This window comes from Rattus norvegicus, chromosome 3, assembly GCF_036323735.1.
Source record: "Rattus norvegicus strain BN/NHsdMcwi chromosome 3, GRCr8, whole genome shotgun sequence".
In the NCBI taxonomy this organism is placed as follows: domain Eukaryota; kingdom Metazoa; phylum Chordata; class Mammalia; order Rodentia; family Muridae; genus Rattus; species Rattus norvegicus.
This window is the reverse complement of record NC_086021.1, coordinates 125945195-125952604: the sequence shown is the minus strand read 5'-3', so window position 1 is coordinate 125952604 and position 7410 is coordinate 125945195.

Sequence of the window (7410 nt, the reverse complement as noted above, 5' to 3'; positions counted from 1 at the left end):
TTAGTTGATAAGCTTCCGGTTCAATGACAGACCCTGTCTCAAAAAATTAGATGAAAAATTAGTGGCTGGAGAGATATATCAGCTGTTAAGAGTGCTGGCTGCTCTTCCCGAGTACCTGAGTTTGGTTCCCACTACCCACATTGGGCAGCTGACAACTGCCTATGATCCAACTTCTGAGGGAACCAATGTCTGTGGCCTCTCATGCTCGTGTGCCTCATGCCCCCACATAAACAGATAATAAAATAAATCTTTAAAACATAGGTATAAAGTATAGAGTAATAGCAGACACCCCAACTTTGACCTCCAGCCTGTACGTATGCCTTTCCTCATACATGCACACATGTATCTGCCACACATGCAGAATTTTTGAAAAGATAAGAGGCAACCTGGACATGGTGGCAACACCTTTATTCCCAGAACGTGGGAGGCAGAAGCTAGCTAGCTTCATTTACATAGAAAGTTCTAGACCACCAAAAGCTACATAGTAAGACTCTGTTTTAAATTACTTACATAATTAATCAGGAAGTAGCCTGCCAGAGTCATGTGCTGGTGCATAGGGACTTTTTCTTGTGTATGTGTGAGACTCTAAAAGGTGATTTCCAGCTCTGGACAAGAGTTCTGTAAGTCCTTCAGGAAGACCTGCTGTGGGTCCTGTTTAGCTATGAGCAGCTGGCCTTGCCTGTGAAGACTTTAGCGATCCATAGATGTCCTACTCTGTAGAACGTGGCAACTTGGTCTTTTCTTACTGTTTTGTTTTACAGATCAGTAAACTGAGGCCCACATGGGCACTGTGCTTTTCTATGTAGCATAGTTAGTTAGGTTTTTTTTTTGAAACAGGGTTTCTTTGTGTAGCCTTGGCTGTCCTGAAACTTACTCTGTAGACCAGGCTGGCCTCAAACTCACCGAGATCTTCCTACCTCTGCCTTCTGAGTGCTGGGATTAAAGGCGCATGCCACCACTGCATAAACCCTATGTAGGCTTCTTAAATAGCTGAGCCAGGCCAAATGTGTGTGAGTGTCTCACTCTATCTGTTTCCATTTGAAAATCACATTGCTAATGGCCAGCTATTGAGGAAGCCAAAACATGTCTATTTTTAATGCCAAACAGACTGCCTCTTCTGTGAAACGTGGTCCTTCTAACTACTCTATATTTGGGCCGTGAGGTTTATTTTTACTGGAGTGCAGTGGGAGTGGGACTTGGTGCCATCCAGATGTTATTCCCCATGTCATGTGCTAGGTTGTAGGTGAGTCCATTGAGCGTCCTATGAGGTACACAGAGGATCAGTAAATGCCTAGCAATAGTAATGTTTCCATTCTTAAAGAGTTAAACAATTCTTTGTTTACTTTTGGTTCATTCAAGACAAAATTTTTCAGTATAGCCCTGCTGGCCTCAAACTCATGGTAATCCTCTGCCTCAGCCTCCCAAATTCTTAAATTCTGTGCCTTATTTATCTAATTTGAGACAGGCTCTCACTGTACAGTGAGCCCTGGCTGGCCTAGAATTTACCCTGTAAGTCAGGTTGGTTTTGAACTCACAGAGATTCTGCCTGTGTCTGCCTCCCAGGTGATGGGATTATTGGTGAGTGCCCAGTGCCCTTTCCTTTTTATCTGGCAAGTTATCATGACCCTACTTTTTTTATTGATTCTTTATGGATTTTATATCAGACACCCCTATCCCAATTGTCTCCCTTCTTCCCTCTGCCCTTGCAGACTCCCAACCAAAAGAAAAAAGACAAAAGCAAACAGTAAGAATCACCTCATCATGGAAACTGTAGTGCGTCACAGTGCGTCACACGGTTTACCCCTTCGTTCACACAGCTTTGCTTGCAAATGTTTATTTAAATGAGTCATTGGCCTCTCTGGCTTCTGCTATGCTATCGATACTGGATCGTCACTGGGACTCCTCAGAGATATCCTGTTGTTGCCCTGTGTCACATGCACCTTGCAGCTTTGGATGTGCAGGACCAGCCCCATCACGTCTACAGCAGTTCACAGAGGGGCTAGATGTTGGGGTGAGCCAACCCAAAGCCCTGGATCTGGGCCTGGGTGGTATCTGAATTGGTTCGCCAGCTAGCTCTCCTGCACCCACACCGCCAGGGTGAGCTCTCCAGCACTACCCAGGCTAGCCCACCCAATGCTACAGCCAGCAAGGGTGAGGCCAGCACTCCTGCTCCCATACCTTAGGGGCCAGCTAGCCTCCTGTGAGGGGCAAGGGGTTGGGAAGGGCATCTCTCCCCTGCACAAGCTACCAGCCAGCAGAGGAGTGGCCTGGCCACCATCCTACTTTTGGTAGCAACCTGAGAGCTCGCCCTTGTTCCACTCCTTCCCCTTTTTGAATATGACCTGTCTGACTAGAGGAAGCGCAGTGTAAACAGAGAGAGTCCTAGGATAGCCAGGGCTACACAGAGAGACCTGTGTCGGAGGGATTATTAAGAACATTCACTGTTCTTTCAGAGGTGGCTCCCAACTGCCTGCAACTCCAGTTCCAGGGGATCCAGTGCTTTCTTCTAACTCTACACGCAAGGCATGCGCTTGCGCAGATACATACATAAATATTCATAAATAAGTAAAAATAACTGGATGCGGTGGTGCAGGCTTTTAGTCCCGGCACCAGGGAGGCAGAGGCAGGCAGATCAATGTGAGTTCAAAGTCAGCCTAGTCTACACAGTGAGACTCTGTCTCTAGACACACAAATAAACAAATCTTAAAAAAGAAAAAGCAGCTGCAGTCCCAGCACCTCTACCACAAAACTCATTCTACCAGAGCGATCCTTAACCTGCAGGTTACTCTGGTGTTAGCATTCTGCATCATATGTGTTCTGTATAGCCAATCACCCTCACATGTAGTGGCTTAAAATGATAGGCATTGATGAGCCCATGATTTCTATGGGTCAGGAATTTGAGATCAACAACCTAAGGTGGATGAGACTGAGTGCTGGTATAAAAAGGTGAGGTTAGTCGAAAGGCCTGTTTAGTTTGCGTCAAGTCATTGGTGTGGTTTAGCTGAAAAGGGTTGAGGGGGTGGGGCTCATAGAGTGGTGGGAGGTTCATACAGTGATGTTTGGTGCATAGCGACACAGTATACAGCTCTATTGCTCCTTTGGCAGGTGGTGATGTGTGTGTGTGTGTATGTATGTGTGTAGGTGTGTGTGTGTGTGTGTATGTATGTGTGTAGGTGTGTGTGTGTGTGTGTAGGGATGTGTGTGTAGGTGTGTGTGTGCAGGGGAATGTGTGTAGGGGTGTGTGTGTGTAGGTGTTTGTGTGTGTGTAGGGATGTGTGTGTAGGTGTGTGTGTGCAGGGGAATGTGTGTAGGGGTGTGTGTGTATAGGGGTGTGTGTGTGTAGGTGTTTGTGTGTGTGTGTAGCTGTTTGTGTGTGTGTAGGGATGTGTGTGTGTGTGTTGGGGTGTGTGTAGGGGTGTGTGTGTGTAGGGGTGTATGTAGGGGTGTGTGTAGGGGTGTGTGTGTGTAGGGGTGTATGTAGGGGTGTGTTTGTAAGTGTGTGTGTGTAGGGGTGTGTGTAGGGGTGTGTGTAGGAGTGTGTGTAAGTATGTGTGTGCGTAGGGGTGTGTGTATGTGTGTAGGGTGTGTGTGTAGGTTTGTGTATGTGTAGGGGTATGTGTGTGTGTGTGTGTGTGTGTGTGTGTGTGTGTGTGAGACATGGAGCATGAACAGGCCCTTCCCTAGTCTTATCACAACAGTGTCTGATCATACACAGAGATAAACCTTTCTGCTTCGGAATTCTAAATGCTAGCCAGTGTTTTCCTCTGCTGCTCAACTGAGGCAAAGAAAGAACTGGCTGGCTCTACTGAGACGTGATCACGTCTGCATGTTGAACTTCATGGGCATCTTAAAGGATTTTCAAGGACAATTTTTACTTTGTGTGATTTTTTTCCCTCCTCACTGGAGGTCTTGGCACTGAATCCTTTGTAAAATGAGACTCCTTTGGACCACTAAATCCAACTGGTCTCCCTTAATCCCCTGCTTCCTGGGAGAACTTTTTGCTTAACTGGAAAAGCTGTTTGGAACCGAATTCTAACTAGAATTAGAGATGCCACTCAGGGAGGTGAGAAGAGACCGTGTTAACCATGTCCTATCAGCCACTGATGTGTAAAACTTGCCTGGCTCCACGCTGCCCTGCCTCTGAGTGGCATTAACAGTGCCTAAGAAGGTGAGGCCCACTGATGAGCCGGCAACCACAGACACGGGAACTACTCTAAGCCCAGGGCACTGATCCAAAACAAGCCACGTGGTTCCTGTCCTAAGGATCACACCTTGCAAGAAGTCCAGGTGAGATGGTACACTGGAAAAGTCACCCAACCAGGACTGTGATTAGCCTTGTAAGATAACTCCATCACTAACTGGTGACTTGGGGCAGGACCTTTCGGGCCCTGGGCATCCTCATCTGTCAGTGGGTAGGACTAGGCTTATCTGTCCACTGTTTTGCCCATTGGTGTCTTTGGGGGTGGGGGAGTCTTGGATTCTTTTGTTCGTAATGAAAATATTGATCATCTCCCCAGGAAAAAGACACAGAGTGTGTCTAAACTCCAGGACTCATGTATAGGATTTCAGGCAATTAGCTGGGGCATGGCTGGTGTGAACCTGTAATCCCAGCACTGGGAAGGCTGAGGCAAAAGGATTGAGACATCATATAGTGAGATATTCTCTCTCTCCCTCTCTCTCTCTCTCTCTCTCTCTCTCTCTCTCTCTCTCTCTCTCTCTCACACACACACACACACACACACACAGTTTTGTTGCTATTTTGAAACAGGTCTTGCTGTGTAGCCTTGGCTGGCCTAGAACTCTGCTTCCTGAGTGCTGGGATTAATGTCTGTCACCACCATGCCCAGGTGAGAGAGATTTTTACTCGTAATAAAGACTGTTTTATTGCAAAGCAGTAAGTCTAAGAAGAAGCACCACAGAGGCTTAGAAGCACAAGGGAACCTTCTTCTTTCCATCCTCCCCTTTGTCCACTCTGAGAGACGTTGCTTCTGCATCCTGTGTGCCTCACCCTCTGTGTACCGTGGAGGAGAATTGTGCAATCACTGGAGACTTGTGTTTATCAGATTGCATTTCTGATGTCAGGGACCCACACTTCCTGTCCACACACTCCAAGACCAAAGCCATGACAATGGGCTGGTTCTTTTGCAAGCCACGACGCCAGTCCAGACAGGGTATTTGTGGCCAGTCTTTACAGCACTCTTATCCAACTTAAAGAGGGTGCCTTCCCATAAACACAGCAAGAAAGTTCTGATCATGTTGTTTCAAGGTTCATCCTAAATTAGTGTCTGGGAACTAATCAGACCTTGAAAGTATAGAAAAACATGGCCTGAGGCTGTGGGAGACCCATAGCAGGTACAGGCAGAGGCCAGGAGGTCTGTTTGTCCCTGATATAAGTTTCTTGTTTGTCACCCGAGGGAGCCCAGGGTTATGCCTCATGATTCTGACTTTGAAGTGGAGAGGGTTCAATGCCTGGTGGTCACCTCATTTCTAACACACATTTACCAAGTGCCCCTGAGCCCCAGGCACCAATTTCAGAGGCTCTGAAAACGTGAATATACCCAAGTGAAGCGGACATTATTTTAAACAGAATCACAGGAAAACCCTCCAGCCCCTGAGTCTGGTAAGATCAAAGCTAGGAGTCTCTTTGCTGACACCAGGGCCAGGACCCAGTCAATGTCCCACAGCTGGCCATTCTAGACATGAAATGATCCTTTCCCGAAGTGCGGGAAAGTGATGGTTCGTTCTCTCTCTCTCTCTCTCTCTCTCTCTCTCTCTCTCTCTCTCTCTCTCTCCCTCTCTCTCTCTCTCTCTCTCTCTCTCTCTCTCTCTCTCATTCCTTTCCAGATTTATTTCTTTTATTCTGCATACATGTATGTGCACATGTATGTGCCTGATAGTACAGGAGCCAGAAGAGTGTACCAGCTCCCCTAGAACTGGAGTTTTTGTGGGGTGCTAGGAACAGAACCTAGATCACCTGCAAGAGAAGTGTATACCTCTAACTAGTAAGCCATCTCTTTAACATCTGGGACCATTCTCTCTTTTGGGGACAGTGTTTAAGACAAGGTCTCATTGTGTAGCTCTGGCTTCCTAGAACTCACTCTGTAGACCAGGCTGGCTTTGAACTCAGAGATCCACATCCCTCTGCCTCCTGGATGTTGGGATTAAAGGTGTGTATCACTGTGCCCAGTTAGGTACCATTTTCTTGCCCGCCAATAGCTATGATTGGGTGAGTGGCTCCGGACGTACCTAGATAAACAGGAGGGCCCTAGTGGGGACTGATGGGACCTGTAATAACTGGTCATTCCCTGCCATAGCTCCATCCCCTAGCAAAGAACTTGACTCTGACCAGGAGCTCAGAAATCTCTGGAAGACGGGAATGAAGAACCATGAGACAGCAACCACATGAGCACTAATGGTGTCAGCAAGACCTTCACCACCATCTTCCCTTCTGAATTCCTGTAGTCCAGGAGCCTGGGCTTTGCGTGGCAAAAGTGAACCATTTCCTTCTTTCCTGGTGCCAAAGTGTAGAAGTCAGATCTGTAGACATTCAGGAAATTTGTCTCATTTCGTTAAGGCTCCATGCAGCAGGTCATGGTTGAAGTGCAGCTGCAGGGAAGGGCACACTAGCTGTGGGGACAGTAAGCAGCTACAAGCAGCACAGGATGGTGGGCCACCTGCCTTGTGTGGGAGCCATAGGCAGAACCTGTGCTTGTAAAGCTTCCCTGGGTCCTTCTTCCTTGGTGAAGCCCAGTGCACATGGCTGCCTGTGCCTGAGGGTGGAGCCAGGGTAGGCTGAGTCAGCAGACTGACAGTATTCCTCTGGCAGTGGCTTGCCAAAAATCGCCCTTCTACTCCTAGGAAGAATCAAGGAGTGGCTAGGTCTATCCTGAGGTCTTCTCCAGGTCCCCAGTGACACAGTCTGAGGGTGAGCTGAGGGACTGCTGGGAATGGAGTAGCCTGCAGTGTTTAGATGTGAAGACAAGGACCTAATCTTTCAAAACACCTCAGACATTGCTCTAAAGGCTTTGGGCTGCCTCTTAGCTAGGTTTAGGGATACTGTGTCCCTCTGCAAGCTCACTTCCCCCTACCCTGTCTCTCTGTCTCTGTCTTGCGCCCCTTCCCCCCAAAATGCCTGGTTGGCACCTCAAGAAAGCCTAGGAAGTTCCAACAAAGAGTTAACCTGCCCCTAGTGGTATCCCACCAGACCCTCTGAACCAGCCTTCTGTGCTTCCCCTGTGTGTACCCTCAGGACTGCCACTCACTCGCACTTGCTGCCTCTGCCTTGTACACAAAGGCTGCCTTGTTTCTGGCCGAGCTGGAGTCACATGTTTTCACTCTTAACCAGAGCTTTAAAACGAAACAGCCACCCTCTCTGGCCCCAGATGACCCTGTTTACGTCTGTGGAGCCAA